At 39.6% G+C, this 21676-nt stretch overlaps 1 protein-coding gene across 18 annotated transcripts in view; it reads left to right on the forward strand.

The window, feature by feature from the left end:
- ANKS1B (ankyrin repeat and sterile alpha motif domain containing 1B) overlaps positions 1–21676 on the forward strand; it is a 1217724-nt gene that overhangs the window by 1061363 nt on the left and 134685 nt on the right. For 2 of the 18 annotated variants that reach the window (XM_032645661.1, XM_032645662.1), the window contains exon 1: positions 4432–4600. The exons of 15 other annotated variants lie outside the window; for them this stretch is intronic. The gene's annotated coding sequence lies outside the window, so the exon portion shown is untranslated. Of the gene's footprint in view, positions 1–4431; positions 4601–21676 lie in introns of those variants that run through there. One more of the 18 variants, XM_032645660.1, reaches the window with a different exon arrangement.

Below are 21676 nucleotides of genomic sequence, written 5' to 3' on the forward strand. Positions count from 1 at the left end.
CCCTTCCTGGTTGGGATTACTAACATTGAAGGTAATAGGTATCTATCCCTATTCTATCTCAGAATTCTAAGACATTTTTATCAGAGTGCATATCCCAATGCTGTGAATGTGAGAGGTGTTGAATAAAGGTTTTTAAACAAAAACATTTTAGCTAACATTTTTGGAGTGCTTTTTATGTGCCAGATACTATAGTTAATTCTTTACAACATGTATAAGTGAGGGTTCAATCAGAGAAGCAGAACCAGTGGGAGGTGTATACTAAGAGATTTATTGCAAGGACTTGACCCATGTGATTGTGAGGACTGGCTAGGCAAGTCTGAAATCTGTAGGGCAGGCTCTCAGGAAGGGCAGGCTTAAACTCTTTGGCAGGGGCTGAAACTGCCGTTCACAGATGGAGTTTCCTTTTCTTTGGGGAAACCTCAGTTCTGCTCTTAAGGCCTTTCAACTGATTGAACCTGATTATCCAGGATAACCTCCCTTAGATAAAGTCAACTGATTACGGACTTTACTCACATCGACACAATACCTTTACAGCAACACCGAGATTAGTGTTTGATTAAGTAACTGGGGACTATAACCTAGCCAAATTGGCACGTCAGAAAGACCACCCTACACGGGTAATCTCATTTCCTCCTGACCACAACTCTGTGAAGTCATTTCCTTTATTATCATATTCATTTTGCAAAGTGGAGAAGTGAAGCTGGAAAAAGTTAAGTAACTTACTCAAGATCACAAAACTACCAAGTGGAATAGCCATTACTTGAACCCACTGTCCTGTTTCCAAAGCCGGGAGCTTAACTATTTGCATAGTACTACCTCCAAACCAATGAATAAATCATTGTAATTCTGTTCCTCTAAATCTGTACAGAGGACTCAAATCAGTGTTTTATGTATCTGTTTGAAATGCTACCACCATCTTTAGACTTTCTGAGACTAGACTATTCAACATGGTCTTCTTCTGAATAATTTTTTAAATGCAAATTGGAGAATCCCAGATGTTAGTCCTTTCTGATATAAAATTGCTACTCTTAAATAAGAAGTTTATGTCAGAAGGGTTGCAATCCTGATGACCTGTAATGGAATGAATGCTTTACATTTTGCTGGAGCTATAGGGAGTTTGGGCATTGGCACTATAAGAGTCTTTTCTAAATTGTCTCATTTTTCAAGAAACAATGTATTACTTAATATAACCAGAGTACTAAAGATCAGTAGATATCCTCCAAGTAAAAGAACACAAGATTATATATCATTTGTATTTTAAATAACATAAATTGGAACTTGACTGATTTTTAGCAAAAAATAACTGAAGGAAAAAATAATTCTGATATTGAATATCCTGGGGAACCATAGTATCATGGTTAAGTGTCTGAACAAATGGCAAAAATTCATGGTTTTGCTCTGCTTCTAGTTAGGTTAGGTCGTTGGGCAAGTGAACTAACCATTCTAAGTATCAATTTCCTTTTGTACAATATGAGAGAGTTTTAGAAGGTGATCTCTTACATCCTTTATGCTATCCTAGAACATAAAAATGTCTAAAATTTCAGCTATAAGTAGGCCAGAGAGTAAAAAGTCATTCTTCTGTGAATTATGCCATGTTTTTACTCCAACCAGTAGGAGATTATACTGAAAAGAACTTTATATTTTAATATGCATACCTGGGGGTCATCACCAAATTTCATTATTGCCACGCTGAAGTTAATTTCCAGGACTACAGTATTTCACATGTGAGCTGATGATGCTGCATGGAGCATCAGCGACAGCCGCTCTGGACAGCAGCCTTCCCTCCCAGTTCCCTCAAGAAGAGTTTTCATTAGTCAAGCACAAATGCTGACAGGGAATTAGATTTGCATCATTCTCTAAAGGTGTTTCAGACACAAAATGGCCTACAGCCCCAAATTATTCTATAGTACAGAGGATTCGACACAATACAAAAATGCTAGCATAACTCCTTTCTAAAGAGCCTGCAGTTCATCACTAATAAATGACATCTCTGACAGCCCAGTATTGTTACTAGCGAACAATATCGAGAAGAGGATGATGCTTTCTTTGGGAAAGCATTCTTTGGTTATTGGGAAATGTCATTCTTTGGTTATTTCCAAGATTGGGAAACTAAGAAAACACCTATTCCACCTCAAGTCACATGTGTTTCAGTTGCAGAGTGAGAAATAGAACTGAATGGCCTGACTTCCCAACCCATCAAAAGTCTGCTAATCTCAGAAAACAGACATCCGAACATGCCCCAGGCAAGAAGGCAGGTCATGTTCAGTAAGGAGTACACCAGTCAAGAAGGCAGCTCATGTCCAACCTGTTTTGCTTTCTATAGGTGTAAGACAGAAAATCAAAAAGCTCTATGAACCCCTTATGGAAATGAGAAATAGTTTCCATATGGCTAAGGGCTCACACTCTGGAGGTTGACAGGCATGAGTTTATATCCTAGCCCCATCCTTTGCTAGCAGGGTGGCTTCAGATACTGTTGCCCTGAACGTCACCAAAGCAGACAATGACATGACAGTAGACAAAACGGTGGACATTCAGTGTTTCTTGCTTAAGAAAGTGGATGTTGTCCCATAACTTATAGTTGCACATCTCTCTAAACCTTTTTTTTTTTTATCTGTAAAGCGAGAATAATAATAAAACCTGCCTCATAGGGCTGTGAGAATTAAATGAGATAATTCACAGATGTCTGGCAAATAAGTGCTCAGTAAACGTTACCTATTATTTTAAAAATCGATTAACATTTCTATTTCAGTGTCTGATGTTTTGCAGTTGATCAAAATCGTTGTTCTTTGGTTTTGAGACAATAAATGCGTATTCAAAAAGTTTAGAAAGAAAATGTGCCCAGAACAACAGGTTGATTATAAGAACCGTTTGGAGTTCATCATGTCATACATTTCCTTAAGTACTTTTATGTAAAGTTTCTTCATTCCAACCTATTTTTCACAAACTGTTTGGGTGCTGTTACCTTGTGTTCAAACGTTGGTTATCCTCTGTGGGAATCTGTGGTTCGTATCCCAGACTAAGTGGGCAACTCACGCTTTTGGATGGAACGCTGAAACTACGAGGAACTGAAGTGTGTGGGTTGCCAGATACGTTTATTTGAATGTTATGGTATTAAGCAGTCTGTAAGCCACATACTATTTTTATTTATTTATGGCAAGGAAACACTATTGGCATTAAAAACATATATACGGGAGGGGTTTCCCTGGTGGCGCAGTGGTTGAGAGTCCGCCTGCTGATGCACACGGGTTCGGGCCCCGGTCTGGGAAGATCCCACATGCTGTGGAGCGGCTGGGCCCGTGAGCCATGGCCGCTGAGCCTGCGCGTCTGGAGCCTGTGCTCCGCAACGGGAAGAGGCCACAACAGTGAGAGGCCCGCGTACCGCAAAAAAAAAAAAGGAGAAAGGCCTTGTCATTTAAGGTCAGATGTATTATACTTCATTTAATTGGCATAATTTTGAAGAGAAACCTTTGCCCAAGTTAGTTTCTACAACTGTTGGTAGCTGTACAGTGATAACTTCTGTGGGAACTGGGGGTGGGGGGAGAGGTGTTTGAATCGTATCAAAATCTTACTCAGAATCTTAACCGCAACCCTCCAAGTCTGCTGGGGGCCGATCACTGCCCTCAGAGAACAGCTGGAACGCTAGTGGCTCCGGGTGGTGCCACCACCAGTCACCCAAGTTGAGGAATGCTGTGGCTTCTCCTGCGTCGTGAACTCGAAGCAGCTTGGTTAGTGGGAGGAAACTCGAGGTGGCCTCGGGGACAGAGCAGATTCTCCCCATCTTCCTCCTCCTGTGCCCAGCGGCGGCCACGGCGGCAGTGGCGGCGGCCGCCACTGCCGCTGCCGCCGCCGAGCTGGTCACCTGGGCGCCTGCGGAGCTGCTTGGCTGCTGCCTCGGCGGCGGCCTCTCGGAGGGCGAGGAGGGGGCGGCGAAGAGCGAGATATCCATAGTAACACAGGATGCGCCGGGCGCCGAGCGGGACCTAGTGCGGGAGGAGGAAGCCCCCGCGCGCCGGCAGCCCGCGGCGCTAGGCGCCTTGCAGCCCCCGCGCGCCGTGCCCGAGCCCGCGTCGCTCTCGCACTTCGGGTCCGACTGACTGGTAAGCCCTCCCGGGAACTAAGCCAACGCCTCCCACCCGCCCCGGCCACCCACCCCCGGGAGGCAACCGCAGAACAATAGAGAGCGCAGCCGGCCGCCCTGAAGACCGCGCTCGGGGGAGGACGCGCCGCCGCCGCGGACGCCGCCGCCTCCCGGGCTGGCGCGCGCCGCGTGGGGCCGGGCGCGTGCGAGGGCGCGCGGCGGGGTGGGGGGCGCCGCGGGGGGCGCGCACGCGGGCCCGGGGACCTCGCCGGGAGAGCCCGGCGCTCGGCGCGGCGCGGCCAGGCTCGGCGCCTCTCCGCCCCGTTCCTCGGCGCGCTCGCCCTCGCCTCGCGGCTCGCATTCGCTGGGGGTGCCCAGAAAGATGCTCAGAGGCAACGGCTAGGGGAGCGGAGGTTCCTGCCACATGTCCGCGTCCTCGGGGGCCAGAGCCCTCCAGCCCTCGCGGATCCCGGTTCGCAGCCAGCCCGCGACCGCTGCCGTCGCTAGTGCCGAGGGGCTCGGGTGAGTAGCGGCGTGACTGCGGGCGGCGTGGGGTACAGCTACCCCGTCCACGGCCCCAGCTTGCCAAGATGCGGTTGCGGGAGAAAAAAAGGAAGCCGGGTCGGAGATCCGGAAAGGCTGCGATAAGGGTTGCCGGGGCATTTGTTGCAGCCAGGCTGGCGGTCTCCACTGTGTGGGCCTTTTTTTGGTTTGCTTTTTTTTTGGTTTTTTTTCCCCCTCAAAAAACATGGTTTGGTTATTGCTTTTCTCTCTCGGGTTGGGCGCATTTTCCCTTTCCTCATCTTCGGGGTTGCAAGGAGTTTGAAGCGGTAAATTGCCGGATGTCTTTCCAAATGGTTTGACTTTCATGAGTAGATATTTTCCAAAGGTCATTTGTCTTCAGTATTAAAAAGCCACACCAATCCATGTAATTTCCAGGTGCGCTTTGAATCACTTTTGAGGAGTAGCTGGAAAAACAGACTCTGGAAGGGTTGCTGTTGAGTGTGCCCTCTCTCCTCGTATTTTTTATACATATTAATCGGAGGGGAAAGTGGGCTTGGACCTAACCACTCTACGCCTTGGCGAACTGTATTAGAGCAGCAAAGACTGCAATTTGCTGCTTTCGTGAAGGTCGGATCAGCATTTCCATTGACATCCCAATTTCGGTGGTTGCAACTTGGGTGTAATTTTACTCCAGGCTAAAACTTGCCAAAGGCAAACAAGATGTTGTTTTTATAAGGATGCTGCCACCGCCGCGGTTTGAGGGGTTTTGTCGTTGCTGCTTCCCTCCAAGAAAACCAGCCACCTACAAACATGAGCCCCTAAAACAAATGGGCAGCTCAGGAAGGCTTTACATTTTCAGAGATTGTCCAGGAAGGCTCGTTCTCGCTGCAGTTATCATTTCTCCTCCCTGAGCGACTGAGATGTTAGTTTTAGGAGGCTAAAAAATTCAGCCCCCAGGCTGCAGATAAGCACCCAACATTTATGGGTAGATCGAAGGCATGTGAGCTTTGGGGTCCTAAACGATTCTTAAACACTTACTAGATTAGAATACTTGCTACTTGGACTCTTGCATGGAAAGGCAACGTGAGGAATTTAGGTGCAACGTAAAGACTTTCCTCAACGTTGACACAATTACCAAAGGAGTCTATAAATCTCTCTGGGAGTCTTTACACTAGGGTAGCTTCACGTTGAAGTTTGGAGCCAGTTCTGAGCTTGTTTGGAGCTGGAAGGGAAAGAGAAAAGGAGATTAGGAAACCTCCCAGAGGTTCCTTCCAAACCTGTGTTCTTTGTACTCAGCAGATGAGCCTGGGCAAGGAGATGCCAGTGGTGTCTGGGTTATTTGAGTCCGTGGTGTCGATGGCTCTGTGACAGAATAGACTATAATGACTGGTGCTTGCATTGTCCCACTGCAAAGAAAGACTTCACAAGTGTGCCATTCTGTCATTCCACCCTGTCAGTCCTGAATAGTGCTCGGTGTGGTTGCAGTGATCCTCCTGGACTCAGATGGAGGAGAAAGGAGTAACTGGTACAAATGAAATTAAAACAGATTCATGCTACCTGGGCGACTTTGTGACGTATTTTAAAAAACATCGTTACAAAGACTTTTTTAACTTCAGAATGCAGGGGGAAATAATAATGTTGGATAAAAGCAGTGAAGAGTCAGTGCTCCTTGCTCAAGGATAGGAACTTCCTCCTGCAGTTTCTAATTGCCAAAACTTAATTTTACTGCATTAGAGTTACTTTGCTTGAAGCACTTTGGCACTTTTAGTAGAAGTAATATTTTTCTTCTTAATCAGTGACAGTAGAGTGATAATATATCCATGTATTAGGAATGAGCAACTCTGTATCATTACAGTTCCCCAAAGGGGGACCAGAGAAAGAGAACAAAGTATCTCGCCTCTACTTGGAGATCAAATCTCCATTAAAATACTTTTGAAATATAGATACAGCATGGTACAATATTTAATAAGATATTTGGAGGTAACTAATTTTTAACAAAACTTTGTAAGTACATCTATTTGTCAGCAGTTTAAAATTATAATCACTGGACAGTTAGTATCAATCTAAAAGTTTGCAGGTTTAACTAAATTTGTAACATGTATTGAATTCTGATACATTTCTTTTCTGTTAATTTACTGCATATGGTATAATTGGTCTGAAATGTTAGGGAATGGCTTTCTTTAAAATAGTAATATTTGTTTAAAGTTACTGTACATATTCTAAATAGAGTAAAAATTAGCAGACATTGTTCAGGAAAGGCATTCCCAATAATCATTTGCAATGTTATTGTCCTCTTTTAAATGTTGGCAAATGTTTACCAGTTTATTATTAACTCATACTCATTGCATCGTTCATTGAATGAGGATTTTTGAGCACCATGTGTTTTGAAGCAGGTTTATCCTTTCTCTAAATGGAAGGCAGACATGTTCTTTAAATATTATATTGAAATAAATGTTTTGGCATTATCAGTGTTTATAGCATTGGCAGAGTCTGTATAAACGCTGGGTAGAGTTTACTGATGTCCCTAGTTCTAACCAGATGCTAATGTCAACATATGTCACATTAATATCCATCAAGCCAGTTAATGTCCCAGGAAGAATGAACAATTAGCAAAATTAATTAGGAGATCTGCTTGACTGAAGTCATTAATGGTCATCAGTAAAACATTTGTATTACCATAGGCATGTTTGATTTTTATACATTTTGGATTTATAGCAGTAATTCAGATTTAGCATTTACAAGTGCCACTACCAGTAATCAAAGTACAAGGTCTTCCATAAGCCACCAGTAATTAACAGAAGTGTGAACAGAAACCAGATTTATTTATTGGTTACCTATTTTTTTTTTCCTTTCATGGATAATAGCCAGTAACAAAGCATAAGTGTTTGCGGTGGAATTTAATGGCAGTGGATAGCAGTAAGCCTTGGAAAAAGTGTTGCATGTGTATTTCTTTAAGTGAAAGAGTACATTAGCTGTGATGTCTTTACTCTTGTATTAATATTTGATTTCTTTAAAATGATTGTTTTCAAAGTGCAATGCTGTCAATATATTTAATAATTTGCTTGAGAAAGAACGTTTACATGAATGCATTTATCTTCCCACATATCTGTCAATAATGCATTGTTCCAGAAATCTATTTTTATGTAGATGGAATTTTCATGTAAAAATTAGCCTTTCTTATAATTCTAGTGTGATCTGAAAACGATTCTTGTTCATCTGATATTTGCTTTCTCTCCATGAAATCATGAGACGGTTTTTTTAGAAGTCAAACTATGATTAAGCTGAGTCTTTTTTTTCTTTAAAAAAACTGTGAGAATAGTTTGTTTAGAAGAAAATTCAAAATTAATTCCCTTAAAAATTTTATGTTTAGGCAGTATTTCCCGATTCTGGTATTTACAGAGCAAAGACTTACTGGTAGTTTTCTCATATGGGAATAGGAAGGAGTGCAGAGAAGATCAATACAAGATTTGATGTGGAAGAAGCAAAACTGCATGTTCTGATACCCTCTGTTACTAAATGCTTTATAGTGTGTTTTTAGGTGAATCTCAAAACAGAATTTTTCTATAAATGGCTTTTGTGGATACGTCTCTTTGGGGTTTGGAATTAAGGTAACTAAACTGAAATTACTACTTCACAAGACTAACCACAAGAACATGGTCTGGAAAATCAATGGCTGTGTTGAGATTGTCCAGATACCCATGTTTACCACGTTCCAGCCCCTCTGTCACTATAGACAGCCACCTTTGAAGCATACAGAAATCAGTGGGCAACCCCAGCACAGTCTCAGCACTGCTTGGCCATATGTTTAAGTGGTACTCAGTTCTGTAGCTCTTATAACATTGGTCAGGGCTAGGTTTTGTGACCCTGTGAAAAGTAAGACACTTGGCAGGAGAAAATTGTACTTTAAGACTATTTGAGCATCCTGTCATTTGAGCACATTTCAGTTAGAAGAATTTTTTTGTAACTGTAAGTTTTATGGTCTGTTTTTGGTTTCAATTAAGGCTTGAGCGTGACTTGCACATAGTCGTAATTGCAGCAGGTGGTATGTTTTGTGTTGTGTAATGTTCATAAAAGTCTCGTTTCCTGATGTTTAGAAATCATGACCATTTTGTAGTTATTTTTCCAGAAATACAAAATGTAACTGTAAAGATAAGCTGCTTCTCTTTATCTCCATCATTTATTTCTTCAGAAAAGATGTGCAGACCATATGCAGCATCTCTTGGCTCTTAATACGTTTTTGTTTTTTTTTTCTGTCTTAACTGTCAATTTAGTGTAAAAATAATTGGTTCAAATTGTTTTCTAGTAATATAGCTTTCTCTCTGGAATGAAAGGTCTGGCATTGCGTCCTAAATATCTCCCAAGGCTTGGTTGGTACTCTTGATACGAGTGATGCTATTTTTTTCACCCTACTGGTAGATCAGTCGTACACACTCATGCCAGACCAAATTTGGTACAAAGCTTCAAATTAGAATTAAATAGTCCCTCCCAAGTTTCAACATTATTTACACACTGGCTCTCCCTCCTTTTACATCCCCAGAACTATTCCAGATAGGAACCAAGCTGTCTTGGAAGATGCAAATTCCTAGTAGCTAACAGAAGAAACTTTTTCCCCTTCTTTTCCTGACCACTCATCACTGACCTTTTCTCTCCTCTCATTCACTGCTCTTAGCTGAGGTATCTTTCAAATCACATAATCTCTTTAATCCCTTTCATTAGGTTTCTCACTACTAAAACCTCCAGAAAATCTGTTATTTCCTCTTTTACGTTTTTGATACAGTGACCCAAGTCATGGCTGATAAGTATTTAGGGTGGTAACAGTGTTATGTCTGTTATCAAAGGAGCTGAAATCTATAAATTTTAAAGTTCTATGAATAAAAAGCCAGGACCGGGAAGCTCTACAACCCCTGAAAATGGACCTGAAGCCCCCTTCAGAATATCCATAAATGTCTCCACCAATATGAAAGATAAATAATAATTGTAATTTGTTCATATTAAATAAATTAAAATATTTCTTTTATTGTATATTATGCCAGTGATAATGCATCATGTTGATTTTCTAGTATTTTTGTTGAATTTTCTAGAATTTTTCTAGAAAAAAATTTTATTTTCTAGAATCTATTTTCTAGAATTTTTGTTGCATATATACAGAATTTTAGCCCAGTAGACATTCGTGGGCTCTAACCCTAATATTTAATTATTGTTTATACTGTGGCTTAGTTGAAGGAATTTGCATTCTGAATTCTAAACAACTGACCTAAAAGAGATTTGCCAACACAACCCTTTGAGAAACAGTATCTGTGTGTATTCAGTTCATTCACTTGAGAAATTTTTACGGAATGTCTACTGTCTTCAAGGCACTGTTGTTAGGGCAGGAGATATAATGATGAACAGAATAGACAAGGTCTCTGTTTTGTAGAGCAGATATTTAATGGGGGAAGTTTAATACAAAACAAGTAAATAAATAAATGGAGAAGATGATCTCAGACAGTGGTAAGTGCTGTGAAGGGCATATAACAGGGTGAAGTGCTTGAGGGTGTTCTGGAGGGGAATGATGCTACTTTTAAAAAGTTGTTCAGAGAAGGTCTCCCTAAGAAGGTGCCCGTCAAACAGAGAATGGTGAGCAGGAACCAGCCATGCAGAGAAACCTGGGGAAGGAGCATTCAGTCAAAGGTACCCACTCACCTAAGTGCCCTTGGGGGACAGTCACAGTATGTTTGGGTAACAGAGAGCAGTACAGTGTGCCTGGGTCCCTGCCCACTCAGGTCAGCCTTGCTGGTCATGGCAAAGGGTTTGGGTTTTATTCTAAAAGCAACATGAAGCAAATGGAGAATTTAAAGCAGAAGTACAACAGCTTTACCTTTGGAAAGAACACACTGGCTGCCGTGGGAAGACTGGACAAAACCAGAGGCAGAACGGACATAGAGGAACCACATAGAAGGCTATTATAATAGTCCAGGTGAGAACTGATAGAGATTTGGGCTAGGGTAGTGACAGTTAACAAAGAAGAGCTGTGGAAAGATTCGGAGTGTCAAATTGTGAAAAGCTTTTGTGAAGTTCTACAAATATAGGAAAATACAAAAAAGAAAATAACAATTCTCACAGTACTCACCATCCAAAGTAATATCTTGGCATTTTTTAAGGAAAAATAATCACCACATTATTTTTTATATTTTGATATTTGATCATAAGACATAATTCAGGCGATGCACATAATAAAAATACTATAATTTTTAAATTACGCTAAACCCCACCACCCAGAAATAACCATCTTTAACATTAGACTAATATCATTTAAGGCATGTTTCTATGCATATACAGAGGGATTGGTAGATGGATGCATGAATAGAAAGAAATGTTGATACTTTTATGGTAATGGCAATAATGGAATCATACTGGAGATGCTGTTTCTAAATAAAAAGTATTAAAATTTGTTTTCTTATGTTTAACAGCATAAAAAAATGGAAGTAAGAAAAGCTAAATAATTGTTGAACTTCAAACAAAGTTCTCCTTCCTACAGGTTATTTCCTAAAAGATCTCCCTTTATGTTTAAGAGAAATGGTTATGATTAACGGTTATTAAATGGCTATGGTTAAGAGGAATGAAAAATGTTAAGCAGGAGTGGATTGAGATTTTGTAGGAAGGTTATTACAAGTTGGGACTCCTCTTTAAGAACACAGAGTATATTTTACAAAAACATGATCATGTGAATGCTTTGCTGTGACCACCCCCAGGGCCAACGAAAAACAAATCACCCATGTAGGTGAAAGGCCTTGAAACTTAAGTAACTTTACAGTAAATCCACCTCAGAGTTGCAATTATTATGCTTTTTAAACTACATATTCCAGCTTTAAGTACATTATCACCCATCTTCTCTCCTCAGCTAATAATTTTAATTAATTTATATTGATCATGTTATAATGCTTGCTATTATGTAATCATAATTACTAAGCTTATTTAATATAAATTCTTCTATTCACATAGACCCAGTGTTTCCCAGTCCTTTAGTATAGCTTCTCCATTTCTAAATGAGTTCTTTGATTCATCTCTTAATTGCCTAGATGTCATTGTCAGTTGCTTTCTATTCTTATTTCAAGAAAGACTTGTAGCTACTGCATTTCTGAGAGTTTTTCTTTTTGTTTTTGTTTTTTTAATATTCGAGGGTATCTTTCTGTTACTTTTATAATTGAAACAACATTGAGGCTGAGTATAATATTCTTGTGTTGTGCTCCCTTTCCCTTATAGTTTTGCAGCCATTACCCCATTGTTGAGTAGCATTCACTATTACTGTGCAGTCTGAAGTCACCCTTTGTAGGTGTTTGCTTTTTCCGCCTGGATAGCAAAGAATTCTTTCTTCATCCTCATAGTTCAGTAGCATAGCTAGGATATGTCTTGTTGAATGTTCTGTGTCAGAATTTTCTGCAATACAGTGTGCTCTTTAAATCTGCTGACATTGTATCATATATTTTATTATACATTTTATTCCATTTGTATTGTTACCTACTTTGGGGCCATCAATTATCCTTATTTTGGATCATCTTTGTCTCTCTTCCATATCTCTTATTTCTTTATACTTTAATCTTTTTGTCATTTTCACCAGCATTCACAGTGATTATGTCAATCCTTTCCTCTGTGTTAGTAATTCCATTTTCAGAAGTGTCTACTCTGTTTCTTGATGTTTCTAATTTATTGATTGATTCTAAAATGATGCTCTTTGGTCCTTAAATAGTTTCATTAGGTCCACAGTCTCTCTTTTCATCTCATTCATTTGTTTCATTATTCTGTCTTTAGCTTCAATTTTTACTGAAATCATTCTTCTCTAGTAGAAAGTTTGCGTGAGGAGGTCCTTCCTCTTATTTGAATAAATTTATTCTAGATTTGCTTCCTCATGCTATGACCCTTGCATTTTATATTCTTCCCTTCCCTCCTTCCTCTCTCCCTCCTTCCTTTCGTCCTCTCTCCTTCTCTCCTTTCCTCCTTCCTCCCTTCCTTGCATATCTGCCTTGCTATTTTTTTTCATCCGGCTGGTGCTTGGGGAGCTTTGCCCAGACATGGTGTAAGTAACTCCTTAGATCACTTCCCACCTTTTGGGGGACCAGTTTGATTGTTTTCTTTGAGCTATGTTTTATTGCCTGGACCTGTCCACTTTTCTGAAGTGGGAGGGAGTTGCCAAGGGAGGTAGAAATCGTGGAGAGAGGTAGCTCATGCCCTGTGCAGCCTTGATTATGTTTCCAGGGCTTTGCCTTCTCAGGTTTTGCAGAATGTCCCTGTTATCAGCATTCATTTCACCAAACTGGGAGGGGGTAGGTGGGAGATACCAAGGACAGTCTTTATAATCAACTAAAGGGTTCCATATGAGCTGGCAGCTATCCTGGAGGTAACCTAGGACTTCATGGGTCTCCTTATCACAGTGGGCAGCCCTGGAGTCTTCAATTCCATGGAGTCAGCCCTTTACTCCCTTTTTCTCATTTCACGTTTCCATCACTCCTCCATAGAGAGAGGAAACGGATAAGGATATTCACTGAGTGTGTGCTTTCTCTAAATTCAGGGTTATTACTGAGAATTCTCAGAGTTTTGTTGACTCTCTGGGCAGTGAGAACAGGGTTGGGAATCAAGCAACACTGTGGCTCTTCATCCTGCTCCGGAATCTTCTCTTTCTTTCCTTGGCTGCCAGTGTTGAAGTTTGTTTATATTTGTTTATGTTCCTTTCCTTGATTGGTTACTGTTGGTATTTTTTTCATACTGTTTACTACTTTTTTTCCACATTTTGTTGGGTATTTGGGAAGGGAAGTTCTGTGAGGCAGTTTAAATTTGCCATCTCAAATCAGACTCTGGGATATATTTTGGAGATAGAATTTAGATGTCTTGCTGATGAATTAATTTGAAAGATGAAGGGAAGGGAGGAGTTATGGATGATGCCAAAATTTTTGGCCTTAGCAACTGGGTGGGTGATGAACAGATTGGGCCAGTGTTGGGAAAAGGAATCAAGAGTTCTGTTTTAAGCATTTTAAATCTAAGAAACTTGATATCCATGTGGAAATGTCAAGCAGGTGGTTGGATCTACTAGCCTGAAACCCAGGGGAAAGATGCTCAGCATATAGGTGGTACCTAAAAGCACATACCTGGATGAGATCACCTAGGGAGAGAGAATATAATATTGGGAAATGTATAATGAATATATACTAATCAGGATGTGTGGGTGTGTGGACTCTTCAGGCTCAGTGTAAACTCTTCTTAATCTGACAAATGTCTGAAATCTTTCAGTATAAATGTATCAGGTTAATGTTTGGTATGAATTAGTGAGAAATGTAGGTCAGGGAACATTTTGAAAGATGGGAAATTTTATACTTCTAGATCTACACAGTAACACAGTAAAGTACTGCCTTTCAAAGATGGTTTAGACTTGCTTTTTAGCTCTTACCACATCAATTATCTGTATTTGAGGATGATAAAGATTTAATTTTAAACAAATATATAACTTATTAGTTATGAAGACTCAATTTTTTCTTTCAAAATGTATATATACATTTTTATTTAATACATACTTTTACAATTAAAATATAGCTTTTGCTTATAGTAGATGTACATTGTACATTTTAAAGCATTGCTATATTTGGAGGGAATGTGCTTAATGAAAAGGATACTGTTCTGGAAATTAGGAAACAAATTCTAGATCCAACTCCATCAGTAATAAAAATTAGCAGTATGAAACACACATAATCCTTTCAGTGTGACAGGTGCTGTTCTAAACACTTTACATAATATTTACTTTTTTAAGAAGTTGTATAGTCACACAGCTTTCAGCTACTTAATCTCCCAGGACTTTAGCCTCCTCATTTGTAAAGCCAGTGTTCCCTCTAGCTCTAAAATTCAGCACGATTTATCTTTAATTGTACAGTTTTATCAAGAAACGTAAAAATGTTTTAATGATCTTATTAACCAAAGCAAATGGTAACAGACTCTTTTATAGTCAAGGGAAGATGAACCGTTATATCACAAAGGTTGACCAGTAAATTATGGAGATTTTGGTCGACTAGGATTGCATCCCAAACATACCTCCCCTTATGCTTTTGGTCACACTTTACCTAAAACATAAGGATTTTTTTTTGCAGTATGGCAGTTACTTGCCCAGTTGCTAGGTAACAAGGCAGATCTCTATAGCTTTATTTGAACACAGAGCAGATGATTTTTTAGTGACAATTGTTTGTGTCCAATATATTAAAGTATGCTGTATTGATAATGATTGAACTGTTGATTTATCTACTGTGCATTTGCAAGAAAGTGTGCAGTAGTTCACAAAGCTAGTTTTGTTCTAATCTTTCTCAAAAGCATTATTAATATTTGCCACTAAGAATGATCAGTTGTCTAGCAAAGAAGCAATAGCTAGGTTGTTTATTTGATAATCCTTCCAGGTGGCTGATCACAATCAAAAGCATTGCCACACCTTTCTGATTAATTATGCTGTACATCTTCTGGGAGGGATGTTTTGTTCTTCTGTGGGGTCCATTCATATGTTATAAAGTTTGAATTTTGTGAAAATTGATATTCTTTATATTGCTTGTCATTCCTCATACTATAATCATTCAGGAGATCTAGCTGTACACTGAGAAGTAGCAGTTGATTTAGAAGAACTGTTATTTTAAAACATTATCCAAATTTATTATTTTTTTTGTCTTTTGGTACAGAGGGGAGAAATCATAGCTGCACATCACCAGTGTTACATAATCAGCAATGGTGTGTTGTTAGAGATCTTTTAACAAAAGTTACAATTAAAGAAAAGATCTGGGGGCTTCCCTGGTGGTGCAGTGGTAGAGAGTCCACCTGCCATTGCAGGGGATACGGGTTCGTGCCCCGGTCCGGGAAGATCCCACATGCCACGGAGCGGCTAGGCCCGTGAGCCATGGCCACTGAGCCTGCGCATCCGGAGCCTGTGCTCCGCGACGGGAGAGGCCACAACAAGTGAGAGGCCCGCGTACCACGAAAAGAAAAAGTATTAAGTATTAAAAGTATTTAAGTATTATAACCAGTAAATTTCCATAATAAGGAAGGAAAAAATCTCTTTCCACTCTTTGTGGATTTTGTTCACAATATTTGCCTTTAATCAGGTGGATTTATTTGCTTGAATGTTTCTTAGTATATGCCAGGAAACATGTGAAGTATATGCTTATTCCAAATTCATTTTCCTCCCGACATTTATATTGGTAAATTTGGATGATTATTATATAGAAGTTATCCACTGAGTTAATAGTCATTTGTCACAGTCTTTTCAACTAAAAGTCAAAAGGCTATTTTATACTGTAATGGAGAAAAGGTATCTGTTGAGCATTACACTTTTGTGGTAGAGTGGCTGTAATTAGTACCTCAGCTATGGGATAATGCAAAATTATGGTACAATTTCCTTTGTAGCATAAGAAATATCACAATAGGTAATGTTAGGATTCAGGTTTGTCTTAAAAGATTTAGTTTATAGGACAGTGACATAAGAAAATTCTTGGAGATTATTTGTTCACAAGTTATTTTTTGATACAGCAGAAAGAATGCATTCTGTAGAATCAGAAATTACAGAGACAAAAATGAGTTATTACCTGTCTCTTGAGAGAACTCAAGGTAACCCTGTCTTTACAAGTCAGCACACCAGGAAGCTAGTTTATATAGAAAATAGTTTAATATAGAAAATGGCGCTTTAATAATACCTACTAATTAAATGCCTGCATTCAATAAAATACAGTTCTCACTGCCTGAAAGCTATAAAAACCACCTGGAATGATTCTGAATTTCTGTAGTCTTGAGTAAACCACAGGCAAGGCGTATATTTTATTGACTGTGGACTGAAGGCCTGAGCTATTTTCAAGACAATTAAACAGTAATTTATTTGACTCTTTACAGTGTTCAGTTATCACTGTGGCATTTAAATACCAAAAGTGAAATAGAAATCAGCCCTCTGATTTTCCGCTTTTCATATTCCCAGTGACATACAGTTTTGCCTAGTTTTTAGAAAACATTCTGTTATACAAACCATCACTTATTATACAAAAATTTTTAAATCATTTCAGGCAGGGAGTCGAAGCAGATGTCTGTTTGCCATATAACAGTAGTTCTCTCCTTATAGGGAAACTCACTGCAAGATTTCATTAGGTTTTTTTTTATCTTTCTCGTAGTAATTTTGGGGGAAAAAAACCTGTGTTTATACAGAACTTTTAGGAACTTATCCATCTTGTTAAGCTAGGTGAACTTGTGAATTCCAGTTAAGGTTGATTTATTTCATATTCTTATTTTTGATTGTCATATTGTTACCAAAACCCAACTCCATGTGATTGCTAGGGATAGGAGGGATAGGAATTGAAAAAAGGGAGGGGGGGAGGGAAAGAAACAGAAAGCAGCAGAAATACATAAAAATGAGGAAGAGCAAAAAGTTTAAATTTTTATTATATGTCAACAGAATACTTGGTACAAGTTGCTTCATTTCTTCTGAAGGATGGTGAGGAAGGATGAGCTTGGGAGTGCTTGTGATTCCTCGAATTGCGACTTACCTCCACCACTAATTGGCTGTGTGTGCTTTGGGGAAGTTACCAAACTGAACCTTTCAGAGCCTTATTTCCCTCATCTGTAAAACAGTCATGATGTTTACCTTGCACGGTTATTCTGAGGACTAAGAGGTTGGACAGACAGGTAGATGGATAGCCCTCTTATGCACAGTAGGTGCTGAATAAACCTCTAGCTGCTATTTTTGATAGTTCTTATATTTGTGAGAGACATTTTCTTTCATCCTTAGCCACCAAATATCAATACAGAACCAATGTTAGGACCATGAGTGTTGCTTTCAAACCAACAGATCTGAAAACTTATAGCCAGGACAAGAACTTAAAGCCCAAAGCAAACCTAGAGTGGCTGACTGTGGCCTCCAGTTGTCCTCTGCATGGCCCCAGGGTGCCACTCCCACAGATAATCTGTGCAATGTGATGCCAATTCAGTTTATCTGTTCTTGGTCTCTGCTTTTAAAGAAGCATAAAAATCAAGGCATGAAAAACTTTTTTTTTGTTCAAAACTACTTATGTGTTGTAAGTCCCCTTGTATAAAAGATGGGAAAATAACTTGTTTCCAGATCTGTTGGCTTTGGCGTCCTCATATGAACCATCATCTCTCAAGGGGGTGCTCTGGCCAACAAGAGTGTTGATAGAGCGATATATATATATATATATATATATATATAGAGAGAGAGAGAGAGAGAGAGAGAGAGAGAGAGAGAGCGCGCGCACACGAAAGCAATCTTGAGAAAGAACAGAGCTGGAGGTATCATGCTCCCTGATTTCCGACTATACTACAAAGCTACAGTAATCAAAACAGTGTGGTAGTGGCACAAAAACAGACACGTATATCAATGGAACAGAATAGAGAGCTCAGAAATCAACCAACACACTTAGGGTCAATTAATCTATGACAAAGGAGGCGAGAATATACAATGGAGAAAAGATAGTCTATTCAATAAGTGGTGCTAGGAATACTGGACAGCTACATGTAAAAGAATGAAATTAGAACATTTTCTCACACCATATACAAAAATAAACTCAAAATGGATTAAAGACCTAAATGTAAGACCAGAAACGATATAACTCCTAGAATAAAATATAGGCAGAACAGTCTTTGACATAAATCATATCAATATTTTTTTTATCTGTCTCCCATGACAAAGGAAACAAAATCAGTGGGACCTAATTAAACTTAAAAGCTTTTGCACAGCAAAAGAAACCATCAACAAAACAAAAAGACATCCTGCTGAATGGGAGAAACTATTTGCAAATGATATGACCAATAAGGGGTTAATATCCAAAATATATAAATATCTCATACAACTCAATATCAAAAAAAAAAACCTTTTAAAAATGGGCAGAAGACCTGAATAGACATTTTTCCAAAGAAGACATACAGATGGCCAACAGACACACGAAAAGATGCTCAACATTGCTAATCATCAGGGAAATGTAAATCAAAACCACAATGAGATATCACCTCACACCTGTCAGAATGGCTATAGTCAAAACAAATGTTAGCAAGAATGTGGGGAAAAGGGAAGCCTTGTACACTGTTGGTGAGAATGTAAATTGGTTCAGCCACTGTGGAAAACAGTATGGAGGTTCCTTAGAAAACTAAAAATAGAACTACCATACGACCCAGCAATCCCACTACTAGGCATATACCCAGAGAAAATGAAAACACTGATTCAAAAAGATACATGCACCACAATGTTCATAGCACTATTATTTACAATAGCCAAAATAGGGAGCCAACCTACGTGTCCATCAACAGATGAATGGATAAAGAAGATGTGGTGTATATCTACAATGGAATATTACTGAGCCATAAAAAAGAATGAAATTTTGCCATTTGCAACAACATGAATGGACCTGGAGGGCCTTATGCTTAGTGAAATTAGTCAGACAGAAAAAGATAAATTCTGTACATTATCAATTATATGTGGAATCTAAAAAATAAACTAAACAAATGAATATAACAAAAGTTACCAGTGGGGGGAAGGAAGGGGGAAGGGGCACCATAGGGGTAGGGGATTAAGAGGTACAAACTACTATGTATAAAATAAATAAGCTACAGTATCTGAGGGTCTTCTGAGAAGAAGAGCCATAAAATAATCTTTAAATCCTTAAAAATAATCATTAATCCACATAGTATGGATAAATATATTTAGGCTTTCAGGCACCCTTCACGTTCCCACCTAGGCCTAGAGTATTTATGTTCAGTGAATATGTGTAGAATAAATAATATTGGAAATTGGGGGACAGGTTTGTGTGTAATGGCTATATTGTTTTATCTCTCACTTAAAAATCTAAAATAAAAAATGAATTGTTGCCCCATTAGCCAGTATGACATTTGCTAGATTCTTCTTGATAAAGATAAGGGTAGCTAGACAGTTCTTAAAGGATGCCTTCTTGTTCCTAGCTTGAATCCTAACAAAACTAGAATGCCTTCATATACTAAACAAGCAAACACAAACAAAACCAATCCCCCAAAACAAAACACAACAACCAAAAAAAAAATTCTTGATCATTAAAAAAGAAATAATATTTCTTGTTTGTGATTTTATTAATTCACTCATGCTTACCATGTATAAGTCATCAAAGAAGAAGGGAGAAAGCCATTTTGGACTTCCTCTGCCACTAGTTTCCACTTACTAAACATTCAACCTGTTGTACTACCCCAGTAATAGGTCAGGAAGTATTTCTTCAAATTGATTTAAAATAAGCTTTGACTGATGTTGTTTTCCTATTATTTCTAGTAATGGAAGGGTCAACCTGATAATGTTGATATCAGTTGTTTGGAGGTAGTTCCTATCTCATTAGAAGTTTTAGATAATAAGAATCAAGATGGCATCACAACTCCTTGCTGGGCAGAACTTCCAATGATACTGCCCCATCGCTGAGACTGCTCTTTCCATATCTCTTTAGTCTCAGGAGGGATTTGTTAGGCTGTAGGTAGACCGCAACTCATTGTCTTCATAGGTGCCTGTAGCTTAACTACATAGTGTTTTTATGAGCCACTCAGACCCAAACTGGCCCCATTAGATTGGCCGTGTTGCTATTCTGGTTAATTACTTGTCATCTAGTTGCATTATTTAGCTATATATGCATAGTGACCCGAAGGCCAAGTGCTTTTCTTTATTGTACAATTACTCTGAATAAACTCACTGTGAAAGTAGAATTTAAATACCTGTTGTAAAATACCACTTCTGAAAGCCTGTTGTGGACCTTTTGCCAATGCTTTGATGCATTTTTAAAGAAAGCAATCTAAAAATATCATGTGATTTCTACCTGTACCCTAAAGCCATTAAATATTCTTTTCTGTGATTGCTCTTATGTTCAGTTTATTTAACTAAAAAGTTTGGTATCCCCATAGTTTCTGATTGTGAACGTCTTTCTGCACATTCTTGATCATTTTAGTTTATTCTAATAATGTTCCCTATAGTCAAATGAAACACAAAAGTATAACCACTTTAGTTTTTCAGGCTTTCTGTAAGTGTTCTCTTCCATGTGAATTCAACAGATTCAATTTAACAGATAATTTATTGAGTTCTTTTTTTTTTTTTGCTGCCTTGGGTCTTCGTTGCTGCGCGCGGGCTTTCTCTAGTTGTGGCGAGGGGGTGCTGCTCTTCGTTGCGGTGCGCAGGCTTCTCACTGCGGCGGCTTCTCTTGTTGTGGAGCACGGGCTCTAGGTGTGTGGGCTTCAGTAGTTGTGGCACGCGGGCTCAGTAGTTGTGGCTTGTGGGCTCTAGAGCACAGGCTCAGTAGTTGTGGCGCATGGGCTTAGTTGCTCTGTGGCATGTGGGATCTTCCCGGACCAGGGCTCGAACCCGAGTCCCCTGCACTGGCAGGCAGATTCTTAACCACTGCATCACCAGGGAAGCTCCATTTATTGAGTTCTTAATCTGGGATGAGCATTATGCTAGAATCCCAGAATACAAAAATGTGTTAAGTCCTGCCATGTGGGGAAGGAACAGCATGTAAACAATCTATTCAATTACATGGTAGATTACAAGGTGTGTTGGAGGCACCAAGGAGGCATTTCATCTCTACCTAGAGAGTTCATGGAAGACTTCTCAGAGGAGGTGACAGTTGAGATGAGACTTTAAAGATGATCAGGAGTTCACCAGGAAAACCTGAGAAGAGGATGAGGGAAGAAGGCACTGTAGGCAGAGAAAACAGCATGTGCAAAGGCACAGAGGAGTACACCATGTGGTGCCACTAGCAATGTAGTGTGGGTGGGTATGAGGAAGAGGAGAGAAAGGAGGCTGTTAGACTTCAGCCTTCCTGTGATGGGAAGGTGTGAAGCAGAGGTGTGATGTGATCATGCTTGTAGTTGGGAAGAGTCACTCTGGTGCAATCTGCATTCCTCATCCTCTGTTGTTTGTATTTAAAGACCAGCCCCTCCTTCAGTTTTTATTACAGTTTCTGCAAGGCTTGATCTAAACTGTAACATATTCCAGGCCAGAAGAGCTGAGGAGGGCTGAATTTAAGGGCCACAGGCCAACGGGTGCCTACAGCAGTTATCCCCTACCTTGTTACAGCAACGTTTAGGTTGCGTCATCCC

This window comes from Phocoena sinus, chromosome 10, assembly GCF_008692025.1.
Source record: "Phocoena sinus isolate mPhoSin1 chromosome 10, mPhoSin1.pri, whole genome shotgun sequence".
Taxonomy (NCBI): domain Eukaryota; kingdom Metazoa; phylum Chordata; class Mammalia; order Artiodactyla; family Phocoenidae; genus Phocoena; species Phocoena sinus.